We start from the raw sequence: 20486 nt of genomic DNA, 5'->3' as shown, positions 1-20486 counted from the left end.
CCGCCGTCCTGATATGGATCTTAATTGAAATTTATCACACATTTCAATTCAACACGCAGGAGCGCCGTCTCCTCTGCTGCTGGAAATCGTGGCAAACCTAATTTATCTACCCCGAGCACATAACCCCTCCAATTAGGGCGCATATGCAAACGCGTAAACCTTCGATTACGGCCTTATTTATTTTTTTATTTATGAATTTTTTTCATTTTCCGTGAAACGCGAGGGCTTGCAGCGTCCGAAAAGCAGCGTTAAAGCACGTAAGCATCCCTCAGCGCCTGATCTAAAAGAAGACGGTATTAATAATTAAAGCAGGGCTGTGTTTCAGCGCTTGATTGAGTATTTAGATGGCTAAATGTGCGGTGGAGAGCCTGCGCTTGGATTTTGGCGTAGTCGGCAGGAATTTTCCTGGTGTGTGCGCGCGAGTGTGTAAGAGTCTCTGCTTTCGCTTCTTCCCTAATTGCCTGTTGGCAACGGCTGCTTCCGTCGCCTGCTATGCTTCATACCTACACACACACACAGATACACACAAACACACACAGATACACACACACATGAATACACACATTGCATGCACGGTTTCTCTCACAGATGCCACACACATGCTGTGCATCCACACTTTCTATCTCGTCTATCTTGGAACCCTCCCTCCATCACACACATACACACCCCCACAGCAAACCTGCCTCCACACACACACACACCCACCCACCCACACACACAGAGTTACACACACGTACACTCATTCCCAGCTCATGGAAGGCCACCATACCTGTCCCAGCTGCCAGGAACAAGCCTGGGCATCAGTCTTAGTGACCAGAACAGGTGTTTTCTGGAACAGCCCACTCCAACAAAAAGCCACTTTAGCACACTGCTAATGGCTTAACGCCCATTTGCGAGGTTGACCTTTCAGTCAGTCGCACTCTACATAGCTAGACACTGATGAGATAGCTTGGAGTAAAGTGATTTTTTTTTTTTTTTTTTTTTTTTTTTACTAAAAATGAAATGCAAAGGAACCCATCACCCATCCGCCATGCCAAATGCAGTCCATTTAACTGCTGATATGCTTATTTATATATGGATTTTCAGGTATATTTAGTACAAATTTAGTTTGTATAACTCATATATTATATAGATGTTTCACACATCAACAGAGTGATCTGTTTTAAGCATTTATTTCTTTTACTGTTGACGATTATGGCTTACAGCCAATGAAAACCCAAAAATCAGTTTCCCAGAAAATTAGAATTTTATTTCATATAAGACCGAATGGTCCTTTTAGCAGTGTGCAAAGTTCTGCTGGAAAATGAAATCCAAATCTTCATGAAAGTTGTCAGCAAGAGGAAGCAAGAAGTGCATTAAGGTTTTCAGAGAAACCACAGGTATAGCACAACAGATCATCATCTATACCCATGGGAAGGTATACCTTGTTAGCAACATTAAACACTGATGGTGAGTTAGTGGTGGGAAGACACACCCATTATGCAAATAAAAGATGCCAGGAACCAATTATTATATTGACTTTAAACATAACTATGCGGTTTTGTAAGTGCAACTCACCTAAATTGAGTACACTTAAATAATAGATATTAAGTAAACATAGCTTGGAAATAAACATCACCCAAATTATTTTAAGAAAAATCCTATCAAAACTTATCAATTTTACAGTGTAGAAAATATCATAGATAGTACAGTTCTACAGTAGGACAGGCTCAGTGTTTAGAGTGCTGGGTTATTGATCACAAGGTTGTTGGTACGATACTCAGGTTCACTGAGCTGCTACTGTTGGGCCCTTAAGGCCCTTAGCCCTCACTGCCCCAGGGGAGCTGTAGCATGGCTGAGCTCTCTCTAAGCCCTGACTCTGGCTTTTTCCACACTGTACACCCTAATAAGTTAAGGATACTTCAATTATTTGAGTTGCATCAAATGAGAATTCATACAACTTACTGTTGTTCACAGCCAATTAAAATTCCAGACCAATTGGTACTTTTGGCAGTGCATCAGCGTGCCAAGCCATGGTGGAAAATGAAATCTACCTCTTCAAAAGTGTTTTCAGCAGAAGAGAAACATGAAGTTATGTAATATTTACCAAGAAAACACTGCTCTGACTTTAGACTACCCATGGGAAGGTAGACCTTGTTGGCAATATTGCACACTGATGGTGAGAAAGTGGTGGAAAGACACAGCCGTTATGCAAATAAATGATGCCAGGTTTAAATTGAAGAAGGAGAACACAAAAAAAACATCAAAGTTAAGTTGAATTAACATAAATTAACAGACAAAACAAGTATACTTGAACAGTACCTTCTCAAAATCATTAAGACACACACATTAGCTTTAACGTGAACAATATTACAAGCAAAGCCAACACAGTTACTGCAGCTCAAAACAACAACGGTTGTTCTCACAGATTATAAAACAGCGACCAAGCCATTAATCATAATATATGACCTACAAGTTAACCTAAGGTAGCCCAGGGGGAATCGCTACACACTGATGGTGAGTGTTAGTCAGAAACTGTTGGACACACCCAGTATGCAAATAGATTGTGCCAGAAGCCAATGGAAAAGAAGCTGCCAATGGCAACAGACTAAACTCAGTTATTATATAAGCTGGTTTAACTAAAAGATCTCTGTCTATGTATATGTGCCCACAAATGTTCAGCTAACTCATTATAGTTGAGTAATGTTACAAAAATATCGAATTTAATGTTAAAAAGAAGAGAAGAAAGTGAATGTTTTTTATACTGCATATTAACCCTAAGAGTCAATATCAACTAATTTTAAGCGTATACTGTATGCATTACCATCAAACACACTCTATGACAGAGTTAAAGTAACACTTTTCTGGGAGTCGGCCTTTCAACTCTGTTCAGGAGTTCAATCTGAACGGCTGTGGGATTTAAAATACTAAAATCCCATCTAGAGTAAAATACAGCTCTCAGCTAAAGTTCATTTTACCATAAACTTTTTCACAGTGTTAACAAATCATGCAAAATGTGTGTAATTAAACTAATATTATTTAAAACATTGTAATAATATTTTTTTTTCAGTGCATTGTCAACACTTTGGCAGAATTTACCCAACAAAATATAGCAATTTGCTCTTATAACCAACAACATGTCAGCTAGGCAAACAAACCATTATACAAAATAGCATAAAATACCCCATGGAAGGAGCCCTGGTGGGCAAGACTTCACACTGATGGTAGGCTAGGATTGGGGGACACGCCCATTAGAGAGTTCAGTCACGCTCCTCAACACCTTGGAATAAACTCTGAAATAAACTCTACACCACTAAAGAGTTCCCCTCAACTCAACTTGTAGTTTAAGTTGGAGAATAAACTCACACAGTTTAACATTTTCACACATGTTCCTTTAACTCCAGATTTTTAAACTCCATAAATTTGCTGTGTATATACATACAGTATAAATGTGCAATAAAATCACATATTTATATGTATTTATATGTATTTGGCCTCCGTAGTCCCACTCCTGGGACAAGCGAAGAGCCCTTATTATTTGGCATTTACTATAACCAATTTATAACAGAACATCATCCAGTGAAAAATTCACGCTCAGCAAATTTCTGAAGTTTGAAAATCTGCAGTTTAGACAATTTAGACTACTAAGTTGAGTTGGGTTTTGGGGAACTCTTTGGCGGTGTAGTATTTCAAAGTTTATTCCAAGGTGTTGAGGAGCAGGACTGAACTCTCTTAGAGTTAATTCGCACAGCTAAAAACCATAGAGAGATTACATTTCTGAGTTAAGCAGCTGAGAGTTGAGTATAATTTAAACTCATTTAGATTTTAATGATAAGTGTTCAGAGTTGAAGTTATTTGACAGAGTTAAATATGTCAGGGTTAACCGAAATGCTCAGCATAATTTATTTGCATAATGGGCGTGTCCCCCATTCCCAGCTTACCATCAGCCCACCAGGGCTACCTTCCATTGGGTACTACATTATATGTTATATGTAATGTATGTTATATATTGGTTGTTTGCATAGCCAACATGTTATAGGCTAAAAGAGCAAGTTATCGTCATTTGTGCTATCAGTAAATCAGCTTAAACTGCACCTGAACAGCCTTTTAGCTCAAACATGATATATGATGAGTATATATATATAATAGCCGGGTCTCATTGAGGATCAATTTCCTACCACAAATGAACTCCTCCAAAGCTTGTTTGGGACCACCTCCTCTCGCAAGTTGGCTCAGTGTAGTTGTTTTGGTCCTCACTGAGAGTGATTACTGTTTTCCCACCTGCCAAAATGAAAGGCAAAACAAACAACTGTCAGTTTAACTGGATAAAAAGTCCAGTAGTTTTAATGAAACTAATGTTCTCACACCTGCTCAAACTATAAATGCATCGAGGGTAAAAAAAAAAAAAAAACAGAATCCGATTCAACTGGACTCAAACTTCAAGGTGTAAAAATGCCCTTAACATCATTCACGTCAACACTGTCAAAACTTATCATTCCTTCAGTCGTTACTCATTTTGCTCATCCTTACTGCATCCCAAATGGCATTCTCTCCCAATCTCACAAACCCAGAGTGAAAACAGTCCAAAGCCCCTATCATTATTTAATGCAGAAGTAAGCTGTACACCAGCCTGTCCTCAGACTAACTCTGCTGCACCACCCTATGATCATTCACTCCAGCTGACCTTCGGCCTCACCAGCCCAGCTGCCGGCAGCATCCGGTCAGCCCGAGGTCAGTGTGGAGGAATGGAGCAGCAGGGAGCGCATGCTTTAATCACATCAACACCACAACAGCGTCCAGGGTTTTTGATCACTATATACTTGTTATGTCTACAGTACAGTATTTCTGAGGGCAGAGCAGACGTAATAAACACAGTGAGGGGAAACATGTAGAGCCTTCGGTTCATATCAAACTACAAAAACATCTGAGAGAACTTTTCTCTTCTTAGCCTTGGGTAGCCTTGAGTGAGAGTGGGTCCAGGGGCAATATCCCAAAAAGTGTCTTATTAAAAAAAGAGACTTTTTACAGATATATTTGATGTATATCTTAACTTTATACTTAACAACTTATTCTTTAAAAAATCTCCCAAGAATGTTCCCCTTTTTTATCTTAGGTTTTCTTTTAAAGCAGGGTAGACCCTGATTGTCAACTGGCCTAAAGAAAAGTAGGCTTACTGTTTCTCAAGCCTTTTAAAGGATGTTGGACTTTTTCTGTAATTCTACTGGTTTAAAGGACCATAGACAATCTATTTCTCTACTGGTGTAAAAGATGGTAGACCATATCTGCCCCGCTACTGGTTTAGAGGATGGTAGACTCTTTCTGTTCCTCTACTGGTTTAAAGGATGGTAGACTCTTTCTCTTCCTCCACTGGTTTAAAGAACAGTATACTCTTCCTGTTTATCTAGTGCTTTAGTGAATTGTAGACTCCATTTCTCCACTGGATTTAAAGGATGATAGGCTCTTTGTTTTTTCTCTACTGCTTTAAAGGATAGTACACTCTATCTTTTTCTCTACCAGTTTAAAGAATGGTAGAGTCTTTCTGTTTCTCCACTGGTTTAAAGGATGGTAGAGTCTTTCTGCTCCTATACTGGTTTAAAGAATGGTAGACCCTTTCTGCTCCTCTACTGGTTTAAAGAATGGTAGACTCCTTCTGCTCCTCTACTGGTTTAAAGAATGGTAGACTCTTTCTGCTCCTCTACTGGTTAAAAGATGGTAGACTCAATCTGTTTCTTTACTGGTTTAAAGTTAGTAGAGACTATCTGTTTCTCTACTGGTTTAAAGATAGTAGAGTCTATCTGTTTCTCTATGGATTTAAAGGATGGTAGAGTCTATATGTTTCTCTACTGATTAAAACATGGTGGAGTCTATCTGTTTCTTTACTGATTAAAACATGGTAGAGTCTATCCCTTTCTCTACTGGTTTAAAGGATGGTAGATTCTTTCTGCTCCTCTACTGGTTTAAAGGATGGTAGATTTTAACTGTATCTTTACTAGTTTAAAGATAGTAGAGAAATAGATAGAGTCTATCTGTTGATTTACTGATTAAACGATGGTAGAGTCTATCTGTTTCTCTACTGGTTTAAAGGACCATAGACTATTTTTTTCCACTAGTTTAAAGATTGTAGACTCTATCTGTTTCTTTACTGGTTTAAAGGAGAGTAGAGTATTTTTCTCCACTAGTTTAAAGATGGTAAGTACAGTAAAAGATAAAGGACGGTAGACTCCATCTATTGCTCTACCAGTTTAAAGGATGGTAGACTCTTTCTATTTCTCTACAGGTTTAAAGTACATTACATTCTACCTGGTTCTCCTCTGGTTTAAAAGACAGTAGACCCATCTATTTCTCTACTGGTATAGAGGATGGTAGACTCTTTCTGTTCTTCTACTAGTTTAAAGGATCGTAGACTCTATCTGTTTCTATACTCTTTAAAGGTGGGTAGACTTTATCTGTGTCTCTTGTGGTTTAAAGGATGGTAGACTTTATCTCTGTCTATTTCTCAAAAAAGGACTAGCAAACATGTTTTAAAAACCAATTAAAATCCTAAACTATTATAACCTTGGTCTTCACCGTTGAACCCCCATTTGATGGGAAAACTACTTTTTCAAAGCATTACAAATTCTTTGTAAGGCTGCTAAGAGGCACTAGTGCCTGAAATCGGGTGATGCTACAACAATATCATCCAAATAATATTACTGCTACAGGCCTAATGCAGTTTGGTTAAGGAAGGGGGCCAAAGTCAAGGACTTCTTAGGGCCATGGCGAGGCTTGTGCAGTGATTTTGTGACATTCAGACCAGTAAAGCAGTGATGAAATGTCTTTCTGTGTAGGAGAAAGAGAAATGTCACAGTATGGGCTGCGTTAATAAAAGGTAAATAAGGCAAACGGAGCAGGACTAGCGCTGCAGCCAGACTGAAGGACACATGCAGCAGAAACAGGATCATAGTGGGCCGTGTTTGGATACTGAACCCCCCACCTCCCTCAGCAGGGGCTGACGGGGATATTGGCAAGCTCTCGGTAAAGGTTACATCGAAATGAACAGCTGGGGAAGGCGGCGCATGGCCGTGACTCTGAGAAGAACATTCTATAGAATTCCGGAGAGGTGATTTTGAGTTGGAATTACAGTCAACGTCAAAGAAATGTTTAAGAAACCCAGAAGGACTGGTTTGTTGGAGGACAATAAATGCTTTTTGGAAGAAAGATAAAAGTTACCAGAAAGACTAATATGAAGAAAGCACATGGTCATATTTATTGTAGAGGTTCCTAATGGTGTTCTGCAATAATCCTTTCTGTAAAGCTTGAATATTCTTACACAGTTTCTGCAGATTCTGCCTTATGGTTGGAATATTACATGGAATGAATACGTTATTTTGTATCCCACACATTTTTAAATCAAGGATAGATACTTTGGAGATGCAGTGGAGTTGGCCATGGCACGATTTCTGTATCTACAAGGAAAGCTCTTGAGATCTTGAGCAGTATGTGGATGAGCATTGTCTTGTAGGAAGAGGAAAGGTGGGGCCACTGGTTGCAGGACCTTGTTGACGTAACTTTGGTCTTCATTACTTTTAGGCACTTTGACAGTCCAAAGATGATCTGGCATTGTACAAAATTCATACCAGGCTTTCTGGACATGTGAGGCAGTGTAGCACAACTACTCACCAAGTTTCATTCCTGTCAGTTGACTGCGTCTGGATGCAACTGTGTTTTTGACAATGATTATTGTATCAGTATTTACCATATGTTTCGTACAATATGGTGCAACAAATTATAAGTTATGCACTACCAACAAACGTCTATTTATTGTATTATGTGGCAGTAGTAAGGAACAGGGATGTCGCCATGTTTTCCTTTTAATACAGCAGGTCTCGCTGCTGGACTTAGCCAAGCTAAGTAAACAAAACTGTAACTCTTAAAAAAAGAGAGACATTTTCTTTTAAAGTCAAATGAGCACTGGATGTTAATCTGCACAGATTTTCCCCTGAAAACTGATTATGTGGGTGAGTAAAGTGCTTCCATTAGATTGCCAGATTTAAACTAAGGCTGGCTGCAGCAGCATTAGCATTAGCAGCTAACCACTAGCGCTAGCCGGCCAACAGCACTAGACTGAGGAACCCTGAGCGTTCCAGTAGGCAAGTATGAAATTAGCTAGCGATTCTACAGGCTGATAATACTGTTTTCTGAATGGGAAAAAAAGCTAGTGCCTAGCACGGTTAGCAGGTAATGCTAATGCTGCTCCAGCAGTGCTAGCAAGGGTTAGCAGCAGGCTATAATAGGGTGACCAAATGTCCGTATTTCCCGGGACATGTCCGTATTTCACGTCTTGTCCCGGGCGTCTCGGTTTTTTTTTTTCAAAAAGTGAGGAAATGTCCTGGTTTTTAAAGTACCTTCATTGGACCAGAGAGCAGTAGACAGCGTGACTGTCAGTGTGGATCCCCCCTCCCCCACTTCCGGTGCAGTCTCACAGTAAGAGCACACACACAACGCTCCACACCTCAACACCCCCCCCCCCCCCCACCCCCGCTACCAGGTGTCCTGGTTTACCCAAATGAAAATATGGCCACCCTAGGCTATAGACCCATAATACTCACCTCTGAACAGCAAAAGAGCTAGTGCTTAGCGCAGTTAGTGTGTAATGCTAAAACTGCTCCAGTCTTGGTGCTGGAGAAACTTTACTGAAACTCCTGTACAACGCTGTACTTCAGCAGAGTGGCTTTACTGCTCCTTACAACCTGATTGGTAGAATTCATACATAAGGTACACTGTTGATTTTTTTCTGGAAAATTAAAGGTTTTTAAGTGCACCTTACAGTGCGAAAAAAAATAAATAATAATACTGATATGGATTTTAGGCCTGATGAGGCCTACAACAACTACTCAGGCAGGAGGTGTGTAAGTGTGCATGTGTGTGATGAAACTAAATGAGTGAATACGCACTCCCACACACTCGCTCGCACATGAAATTTGCAGTAATGAAGTACAGCCCGGCTTCATCAACAGGGAAAAAAATATCCCGGCGCCTGATATGAATATACATGAGTTTATGGCAATTAAAAACTTGTCAGAGGTGCGTCTGCAGCAGACAATGACACCGGAGGCGAGAGAGCTATGGGCCATCCATTGGAATGGAGATGTAATTCAGCCACAGTGCTGCGCTTCCCCTCCCCGCCGCTTTATTGCTTCGCTAATTAAACTCCACCGCGCTCCCGAAGCCGGGCGATCGCACCCGGGACGCGGGCGGACGTGTCTCCACATACAGAGGCTGAATCGCACACGGATATTTAATGCGGACGGGAATTTGAACGATTGCTGCGCAAATAGTCGCATCGTGTTTGCACACAAACAAACAGCGCCAAACAACAGAGTTCCAGCAGCTTAAAGAGAAGGGTTTGATGAGTAATACAGTGAAAATGAATGAATATGAACTTCCTGAGTGTGTAAAGTTACATGTGATACTGTAAGGCAGGTGTCCGGACAGGGATCAGGCCCAGCAATAGACTTTATCTCCCTTTAAATGTGAGATATCTAGGTTTAATCCCTGTCTTAGAAACTTTGGTTCAAAGGGTTTTATTAAGCAAAAAAAAAAGTAATGTACAAGAAATTAAACAGAACCATTTACTGAAAATTAAAATTCACAAAAGAGAGAAACACCAGAGAAAGAAAGAAGTAAACAAAAAAAAGAACAATGAGCAAGAACAATAAACAAAGAAACATTTAAGATAAAAAAGAGAGAGAAACAGAGAGAAAGAGAGAGAAGGAAATTACAGAAAAGGAATTAGAAAGTGAAAGAAAAAAGGAATTCACAAGAGAGAAGCATTACAAAAACTTAAAGAAAGAAAGAAAAATGAAAGAAAGAAAGACATTACAGAAAAGGAATTAGAAAGTAAAAGACAGAAAGAAAAGAAAAACTAATTAAAGAGAGAGAGAGAGAATACCAAAAAGAAATTGGAAAGTAAAAGAAAGAAAAAAGAAAGAAAGAAAGAAAGAAAGAAAGAAAGAAAGAAAGAAAGAGATTAACGAGAGATTCATTACAGAAAATGAATTAGAAAGAAACAACAGAAAGAAAGAAAAAAAGAAAGAAAAATTAAAGAGAGAAAGAGAGACATTACAGAAAAGGAATTAGAAAGAAAGAAAGAAAGAAAGAAAGAAAGAAAGAAAGAAAGAAATTAACGAGATGCATTACAGAAAATAAATTAGGAAGTGAAAGAACACAAAATAAATAAAAAATAAAATAAAAATTAATTGTTCTTTCTTTCTTTCTTTCTTACAGAAAAGAAATAGAAAAATGAAAGACAGAAAGAAAGAAAAAACAGAAAGAAAGAAAAAGAAACAAGTGAGAAAGTGCAAAAAAAGAAGAAAAATTAAAGAAAAAGAGAGAAAGCAAGAAAGAAAAGAAAAGGAATTAGAAAGTAAAAGAAAGAAAGTAAAAAAATAATTAAGGAAAGAATATAAAGGGAACAGAACTAAAGAGAAAGAAAGACGTTCAGAAAGAACAGAGAGAAAAAGAAATTAATATTAAAAAGAAAACAAAAAATAGACGTAATCTCTCTCTCTCTCTCTCTCTCTTTCTCTCTCTCTGTGTTTAATAATTATGAGATCAGGTGATCAGTATGTGAAATAGTTGATCTGGGGCTGTGTGTCCAGAGTGTCTGGTCTGGTCTCGGGGCTCCAGCAGTCCGGGTCCGGCTCTCGGCGGATTGGGCGGTACCGAGCGGCTCAGCGCTGGATTGGACGCTACAGCGGACGGGAGGCCGTGCTGCACTTTAAGCTCCAGCGTCACTCAGACAGTTCTTTAACTCTGACCTTGAAGAAGCTCCTGACAGACAGTTAAATCACATCTGAGGAAGCGTGAGAGAGGAGGATGCGCTTAATTAATTTCTGCTGTTCCCGTGGGCCCGGCGCAGAAGGGGGTCAGGCGGTTTGCGTGAGGAGTATGAAACGACTGTGGACTGATGAGCGGCGTGATTGATAAAGAATAAAAAGGGCAGAGAGAGTGAAGTTGCCTGTGCTGAGGAGATAACTGGGTCTGAGCGCTGGAAACACGGCGCTGAAATACAGAATATGTCTGAATTCTGGATGAAAGAGTCACTTCCTGCACTCACTCAAAGTTCTTTTTTTAGATTTGTATGTGTGTATAAACATGAACATGCTAACATTTTAACATTAACTACCTCAGGGGGGCGCTATACAGCAATTTACACAAACTATTTACTTGCACAATAGCGGTGTAAGAAAATATTGATATATTTTATCGATTATTTTAGCTTTCCATGTAAAAATTGGTTGAAAATTTAACAGTGTTTTAGTGTTTAAACCCCGACCACTAGATAGCAGTGTTGTCTTCTACTGCTATAATGAAAAAAAAAAAAATTGTTTTTTTTATTTCAGTTTCATAAATAATAAATATATGTGTTCTTAATCCACTCTTTTATCACGTCACTCCAAAGGGTGATGTCGATCAGCACAGAGCGTCTGTGAGCTGATGTATTGGAACAAGTCACTGCGCTTTCCTCCGAGCTACATCAGCAGCAGATCAAAAAGAGACGGTGGCTCACTTCACATGTGTCGGAGCGCTAATCATGATGCCCATTCAACAATTAAGCCTGCTATAAGCCTGCTTGTTGTGGAGATGTGCGCAGGCGCAGCAGCCATAACAAGCTAAAAAAAAAATTTTTGTGCACTACTAAGTCAAACGCTATAAACTGTTCATGAAGTTTTTAATTAGATTTTATCAGTAAATTAAAATATGTTTCTGAAATGGTAATCCGATGCTCGGTTTCCAGTAATTTGGTCTCCCCCCATTCCTAAACAGATGAAATAAGCACCTAGCATTAAATGGGAACCATTTAATCTGCACAATCATATTACGCTTTAATTATGATTATTGCACACTTGCCTCTAGAGTCTTTTTTTTTTACAATAATAAGATTTTAAAAAGATTTAAAAAAAAAATACTCTATCTATGTAGTGGCCCAATAACATGACAGTATATAAAAGGGGCGCCAATCGGTTCAGCAGTCTACAGCACTGCCACTATGATCCGAAAATCGCTGGTTCAAATCCTGGTTATGCTGCTTGCCATCAGCTGCCGGAGCCCTGAGAGAGCACAATTGGCCTTGCTCTCTTTCTATGGGTAGGCAGATGGCACTTTTTACCCTCATCACTCCAAAGGGTGATGATGATCAGCACAAGGCTGCGTCTGTGAGCTGATGTATCGGAACCGAGTCGCTGCGCTTTTCTTCCGAGTGCAAAGTGATGCTACTGTCGGAGGAGGCATGTGCTAGTCTTTACCCACCTTGAGTTGTGGCGTCACTAGTGAAAAATGACAAAAAAAAAGCAAGAAATTGATTATATGATCTAAACATTAACTTATAGCGTTAGCAATGATGCAATACACAAAGTTTCAATAAAAAAGTTCCAGAACGCAGAGCTAGCCTTAGGCTAACGTCAATAGCCCAGTGTGAAAGAAGAGCCCCTCAGCTTTGATCATATAGTCTGGGTATAGTTTTTTTTAATAGATTTGTGTCCGTATACCGTAGTTATAGTGTAGCAGGTCAAATCCATATAACCCCAGTCATCTCATATAACCGGAGACATGATATAGCGCTAATACAGGAAAAAGCAAAAGTTCTCCAGAAGTTTTTCACACAATCCGTAAAAAAAAACAAAAAACGTCCCAGAGAACTCCCCATTACAGAGCCTAACAAAGCCCTGCTGTGATCACTGAGGCGTCGTAACCCTGCTGATTACACCGAGTTGCATAATAAAACCTGCATGCCTGTTGCTCCCAGCCGCCCTATTATCTTCCCTCTGTATGGAAGAGACTGGGCTACAATGGACCAGAACTTTCCAACCACGCTAACTTTATTCAGCGAGCACAAAAGCTCGGGAAACGTCTGAAGAAAAAGGAACACAGTGGGTCTTAAAATAAAACAGCAAAAAAACACAATATCCCACAGTGAAGTCACATTTTACTGTGGATAATTACCAATCAAAGCATTAGCAATACTAGCGCCGATGCTAATACTGGAGCTGGAGATTGTGTAGAGTTTCTGTGTGTGTGTTCCTTGGCTCTTTATACAGTATAATACCTCACACAGTAAGATGTGAAGTACAGTAAGGAAATCTATGGTTTTCTCAAACACCACAGATGTGCCACCTGCCACCTGCCACCTGCCCATCACTGTCAGACACTAAGGAAAGTTCCACCAATGGCCTCTCAATGTCACCTGCCACAAATTCAACAGCCCACCATCCACTACCACCACTGACTATGTTTTTTTTTTTTATTTAGACCTTAGACCTAGAACTGATAATTTTCCATACGATTACATAAATATTAAATATCAATTCTATATAAACACTTAAAATAAAGAGACCACTTCAGTTTCTGAATCAGTTTCTCTGATTTAGCTATTTATAGGTTTATGTTTGAGTGAAATGAAAAATAATTGTTTTATTCTATAAACTACAGACAACATTTCTCCCAAATTTCTCAAAATTTGGTGGAATAACCCTGGTTTTAATCCCAGTTTTTATGCATCTTGGCATCATGTTCTCCTCCACCAGTCTTACACGCTGCTTTTGGATAACTTTATTCTACTCACTCCTGGTGCAAAAAATCAAGCAGTTCAGTTTGGTTTGGTTACTTGGTGATCATCCATTTTCTGTTTGATTATATTCCAGAGGTTTTCAATTTGGTAAAATCCAAGAAACTCACCATTTTTAAGTGGTCTATTATTATTTTTATGAAGCTGTAATTAATATGATTTAGATCTTGCATTTAACTGCCAATATACCAAAGTTCAAGATTTGTCTAATAGGAATAAACAGGAATAAACATATGCTGGTAGCATCATCACACACAAATCAACATAATATAACCCCTAAATATCCCGACCCAAAGAAAAAGAGCAACCCCTGAGCATGCTGAGAGCTCCCCCGTGAGCTTCTAGGCCCTTCCACACTATACTGCCACAGTATATGAGTGTTTTCATTGGTATGCTGGTTATTTAATACACAGTGTGTTATTGGTTTGTTGGAGTGTATTCAGGGATTATAAACTGTGGAATGAGGTCATGGGGTCTGTGGTCAAAAAAAAAATATATATATATTTTTTTTTTTGTTACAGATCCACCTGTTTCGCAAGTGTCAGACTAGCAAGTCTTGGTCTGGGTTTTGGTCAGTTTCCCCCCTCTGCTGGCTCTTAGTGGTATGAGCTGTGTGTGTGTGTGTGTGTGTGTGTGTGTGTGTGCGTCTGCGTCTACCCTCTAAAGAGCCGGGTTCCGCAGTTGCACTGCAGAAATCTAAAACTCAACTCAGGTTCTAGAAGGCTGATGGAGAAAAGCTGAATCAACGCTTCTTCAGACTGCCTGCAAAACACCGACTTACATAAACCCCTACAGACACTGTCAGAGAAAGAGAGAGAGAGAGAGGGAGAGAGAGAGAGAGAGAGAGAGAGAGAGAATATATAAACAGAGTGTTTGTGCTGTACGCTGCAGTTTTCCTCATTACAGGTGTCTTGTTCTGTTTCTCATGATTAGTTGATACATATTGAACACCAGTACAGACACTCATCATACACCAGCTGATACCTGCAAACACAAACATCCATTCCACATACTGTATACAGACCCTGAGGTGAACCTTGACTTGGAAATCAAGCGAAACCTGTAGGTGTACGAGCTTGTAACTGTTTTGCCCTCAGATTCCTTTTATTTGTACAGTTAGCAGATTTTTCACATTATAAGACGCACCGGATTATAAGGTGCACTATCGACGAAAATATATTTTCTGGTCTATTTTCATATATAAGACGCACCGGATTATAAGGCGCATTTTAAGTGGCTAACCGCGTTTTCCTTCTAATTCAGCCGTAAAGCTAAGCTAAGTAAATCCAAATCGTGCTCTCTCAGGGCTCTGGCAGCTGATGGCAAGCTGCATGACCGGGATTTAACCCAGCAATCTCGAACCAGCAACCGACCACTCGGCGCCCCCTAATCTAGACATTTAAAAATGTCTTTTAAACATATTCAGACATCCGAAGCCAATGTTCTCCAAACCTCCTGTCTGGAGACCTACCATCCTACAGATTAAACCCAACTCAAACCCAAGCCAAACAGCATCTTCTGAAGGCAGTAATTAGTTGGCGCAGGTGGGCTGAACTCGGTTGGGTCCAAAGTCTGCTTGAAGGAAGCTCTCCAGGAGCAGAGCTGGAGATAGATCTAAACACTTGCTACCTACAGCTATGCCATATGCCTGTATAGAAGAATTAATTCTAAAAAAAAAAAAAAAAAAAAGCTATATACAGCCCCAGCTTTATAATGGGTAAAACTTTACGAACTTCTGCTGCTTTACTATAACAAATTTGACAACCGAGGATGGATCATCGTTTTTGAAAATTAGTATTTGCAAGCAGTTAACCTTAAAAACCTTTAAAAAAAAAATTACTGCTCGGCCTTGAATTAAATTTTATTTGGTCTTTATTACACAGATACACTGACAGCCCGACATTACATCAGCACCTTTCTGAACACACACGGTTGAAAAGTTTCTTTTAGTAACTCAGATCAAAATGTGAAACTTAGATATTATATAGATTAGGGGTGTGCCATATCGTATCGTGCGCAATAATATCGCCAACATTTTTGAATATCGTAAACGATATTATACCCTCAAATATCGTGGCATATTACCCACCCCTAATTATTACATCAGGGTGCTATTTTGTCCTGTTTTTAGCAAAAGAAAAATTCACACTTTTCTCATTTCTCGTTATATATCTACTAGAGACAGATTATATCTGTCCAGTATAATTTATTTTACTTTAATTCAGGATATATGGAGATATATGGAGTGCATTATTTTTAGTATCATGACATTCTGGTTCATTGACTTCTGTTACAAAAATCTTAAAAATAAAATTCCTTTTTTTTTTTTTTTTAGTATTTTTTTAATCTCTCAGTTAGAGGTGTGCCATATTATATCATATTCAATAATAAAGTAGTAGTGTATTCTAGAAATATTTTTTTTTCATTCAGTGTTTTGTAATATCGCCAAGAGTATCGCTATCGCGAAAATACCATGAAATATCGTGATATAATTTTAGGGCCATATCGCCCACCCCTAATATAGATGTATTACACACAGAGTGATCTATTTTAAAGGTTTATATCTTTTATTGTTGAAAATTAGAATATCATATAAGACCAATTGGTGCTTTTGGTAGTGTGGGCAGTGTGCCAAGTCCTGCTGGAAAATGAAATCCGCATCTCCATAAATAACACAGTGGACCAACACCAGCAGATGACAGACATGTCTCTCCAAACCATCCCTGATCATCAGTAAATTTTACATTTCATTTGTAAATGAAGGGATCAGAGTCTGGAGGAAGAGTTTTGGTGGAGAGACACACAGTCCAAACTGCTTGAGGTCTAGTGTGAAGTTTCCACCAATCAGTGATGATTTGTTTGGAGAGACATGTCATCTGCTGGTGTTGATCCACTGTGTTCTACTGTATCAAGTCCAAAGTTCAAACAAGTCAAGACTGTGATGTAACAGTTTTGGGTTTTTTGGAATTAGCCCGTTTCACAGCTATGTTATACAACACTAACAAGTTAAAATACAGTATATATAGCTCTGCAAAAAAATAAGAGACCATTTAAAATTGTTGAGTTTTTTTATTTATTTATATTTTTATCAAATTGAAACCCTTTGGAATTCAATCAAGAGGAAGATGGATGATCACAAGACATCAAACCAAGCTGAACTGCTTGAATTTTTGCACCAGGAGTAAAGCAGCATAATAAAGTTATCCAAAAGCAGTGTGTAAGACTCGTGGAGGAGAACATGATGCCAAGATGCATGAAAACTGTGATTAAAACTCAGGGTTATTCCACCAAATATTGATTTCTGAACTTATTTCAGCCATTTCTCATTTTCTGCAAATAAATGCTCTAAATGACAATATTTTTATTTGGAATTTACTCAAACATATCAAACCTATAAATAGCAAAATCAAAGAAACTGATTCAGAAACTGAAGTGGTCTGTTAATTTGTTTTCTTTTTTTTTTTTTCTACAGCTGTATAAATATATTTTTTTAATTCTACATTCTAGGGCCTCGTTATTAAAACCAGAACTTAATTACTGTGCGTATGTTTACTGATATTCAGCAGAAGGTACAAACACAAATCAAACCAACTGTTTTTTTTTCAGTTGGTTTTAACTTCTTTGCTGACCTTTCCATTTTTTTTTTTCCAAAGCAAAAATGGAACGTATGGCAAAAAAAAAAAAAAATCTATCCTCACACTCCTCACACTTTTTTTGAACACATTTTTTTTTTTTTTTTCGAAGAAAACGAGAGAGGACTAAACCCAAGCACACTGAAATATGTGCATAGCAAAAAAAAAAAAAAAAGAAAGAGAAAGAAAGAAAGGAAAAAAAAAACTCACAGTAGACACACCAGACGTGCGTCGATAGCGCGCGGCTCAGATTAATGAGTTTTTATTTAGAACGCAGTCAGCACTGCAGCATCGGGCCAACCAGCTTATCAAGCAAGCACTTGATTGGTCGCCTGAACTTCTGACCTCCTGCAGTTTTTATCCGTCAGGTTTCTCCTTCTCTTTACTGCGCTAAGTGGTGTTGAAAGTCACCTCGTAACAGGACTGAGTGTAACAGGGGCGGGGCCGGGTTCTGAGGTAGAGTTTTTTTTAATGGCGCTTTAGCATTAGCTAGTAAAACAGTTTGCTAACCCGCCCACACCTCGGTGCTCCGAGCAGATTGTTGCAATAATCTTTCTTTATGTGGTTGGTGACCTTGGGCATCGGCTAGCCCACACAAAGACAAAGCGGGCAGAGAAACGGAGCTCTTTTAAACGCTGCGAAGCCCTATGTGACCCGATGGCATCGACACGTGGCGTAACAACGTGCGAGGAAGATAAGATGTCCAACAAAACAGACGTTTTATAAAGGAACTGTGTGTGAAAAGGATATTTCTTTATTTAAAAAAGAAGAAGAAGAAAAAGAAGAAGAATTGGAAGAGTATGGCAGCATACCTGTTCCAAGTGATATCACTTTAATAGCCTTTAGACTTAATTTAAACGTAGAAATACAAATTTATTTAAGTACATTTCTGTAGTTTTGTCAATTTCTCTCTATTCTTGCTGTCGTTTTTGAGAAATGCTACCCCTGGTCGTTTTTTTTTCTTTCCTGTGCCTGTCTGTGCTATTTGTGTGTTTTTTTTTTTTATTTATTTAAATGGCACCTTAATTGGCACCCTCTATAAAATGTCCAGGAAATAAAAGTTGACCCTGGAAGAAAAGTTCAGGGCTCCTCCCCTTTCCTGACCTAGTTAGTAGTGTACCTAGGTAGTTTGTGTATTTTTTAGTTTGTGTTATTTTTTTTCCCTTTATTTTGCAGATTCAGTTAGATTTCTTTGTTTGTTAGTTGGTTATGTTTGTTATTTTAGCGTATGCTCACCCTTAAATCAATGTTCCCCTATTTTTGTAAATAAAAAATCTTAATAAATAAATTAAGATAAATTTAAAAATCTTAAGCCCTATCCGGATGGGATTAGTTCTTTAGGAGGAAGTCTGGAAAAATATTTCACACTTCTACTCAGTGGTAAAACTCTTGCACCTGGACTGCAATTGAAAAAACAGGAGGAACAGTGAGTTGTTTTTTTTTTTTTTAGGCTTTCTCTGTCACATGACATATGACGCGTTCAGTAGCTCCTCCACTTCCACTCACTGTTGTGTTTTATGTATATCTCCATGGAAACGTGCACCCTAAGTGCATAATTAGTGGACAAATAGCTATTTTATGAAACGAAAGATTTGGAAAAATAAAAATACCCAGAAAGTTTTGGAAAAATCTGGGAAATTTGGTCTACAAATCTTTGTGTTTATCGATGGAGAAAATCTATTTTGAGCTAACAAATACATCAGCTAAGAGTTAATTCAGTAATTTAAGCAGAACACAATGAAGTTCTCAGGATCTGAGACATTTAATTATTGAAAGATTGTTTGTCAACATTTTATTTGATTTATTTTAGGCATAATATAATCCATTTTAATGTAGTTTTAGTTGATTCTTTATGTCCTCACTGATGTTTTAAAAATCGTATGGTCATGAAAATTTGCCTTGAAGGCATGGAAAAGTCATGAAAAAAAACATGGAAATGTATTGGTTAAAATGTGTATGAACCCTGTTGATATCCCTGGCATTTGAACAACTAAACACAATACAGGGGTTGGACAATGAAACTGAAACACCTGTCATTTTAGAGTGGGAGGTTTCATGGCTAAATTGGAGCAGCCTGGTGGCCAATCTTCATTAATTGCACATTGCACCAGTAAGAGCAGAGTGTGAAGGTTCAATCAAAAGGGTAAGAGCACAGTTTTGCTCAAAATATTGCAATGCACACAACATTATGGGTGACATACCAGAGTTCAAAAGAGGACAAATTGTTGGTGCACGTCTTGCTGGCGCATCTGTGACCAAAACAGCAAGCTTTGTGATGTATCCAAAGCTACGGTATCCAGGGTAATGTCAGCATACCACCAAGAAGGACCAACCACATCCAACAGGATTAACTGTGGATGCTGTAAGAGGAAGCTGTCTGAAAGGGATGTTCGGGTGCTAACCCGGATTGTATCCAAAAAACATAAAACCACGGCTGCCGAAATCACGGCAGAATTCAATGTGCACCTCAACTCTCCTGTTTCCACCGGAACTGTCCGTCACCACAATAAATTATTGTGGTCTAAACCCTGTGTGTTTCAGTTTCATTGTCCAACCCCTGTATATTGCCAAAAGTACTGAAAGAAGCTGATATTTTTACACATAACTCTACATGGTTGTGCCAAATGTGCCAGAGTTATGCCTTCATTAAAGTTTCATTAAAAGTTTATAAAATACAGTAAGATTTGAGTAAATGTGAAGTGACAGAGCATGCCAGGAGCACGCCCAGAGAACGCCAAAATCAATATTTCTTTAATATGGAAAAAAAAATGATTCTGACAAAAGATTTATGAAAGAATGCTTGATGGAAACATTATTAGATATAAAATTTTATAGCAAAAATAGATAATAAAAGATAATAACGTAATCTGAAATTCCACATTTCATGGAAGTTCTGTGATTCTACCACATTTTAATTGAGGCTCCCTGAGGCCGACAAATTATATACAATACTGTTTCTTTGTCTTTGTGATTTAAAAAAAAATAGAAAAATGCTCACTTTTAATTTGTGACAGAATGAAAGGATAGAATATTTGCTAATAATTAGAAAAAAAGCAAAAACAAAAAAACAGTTAAGTTCAGTTTCAATTAAATACCGTCGTTACAAACTCATTGGTCTAGAATCACGTTGGTCCAGCAGGCTAAGCGCTGCCACTATGATCAGGAAATCGCTGGTTCAAATCCCAGTCATGCAGCTTGCCGTCAGCTGCCGGAGCCTGAGAAAGCACAATTGGCCTTGCTCTCTCTCTGGGTGGGTAGATGGCGCTCGT

At 38.6% G+C, this 20486-nt stretch overlaps 1 protein-coding gene across 4 annotated transcripts in view; it reads right to left on the bottom strand.

Annotated features, from left to right (window-relative positions):
- fhit (fragile histidine triad diadenosine triphosphatase) overlaps window positions 1-20486 on the bottom strand; it is a 448879-nt gene that overhangs the window by 365292 nt on the left and 63101 nt on the right. For 2 of the 4 annotated variants that reach the window (XM_022682777.2, XM_049471669.1), the window contains exon 2: window positions 4158-4260. The exons of the other annotated variants lie outside the window; for them this stretch is intronic. The gene's annotated coding sequence lies outside the window, so the exon portion shown is untranslated. The remainder of the gene's footprint in view (window positions 1-4157; window positions 4261-20486) is intronic. 4 annotated transcript variants of the gene reach the window in all.

The sequence above is a fragment of the Astyanax mexicanus genome, chromosome 24 (assembly GCF_023375975.1).
Source record: "Astyanax mexicanus isolate ESR-SI-001 chromosome 24, AstMex3_surface, whole genome shotgun sequence".
Taxonomy (NCBI): Eukaryota; Metazoa; Chordata; class Actinopteri; order Characiformes; family Acestrorhamphidae; genus Astyanax; species Astyanax mexicanus.
Note: the sequence above shows the minus strand (reverse complement) of the source record. Positions and strands in the feature narration are given on the sequence as shown.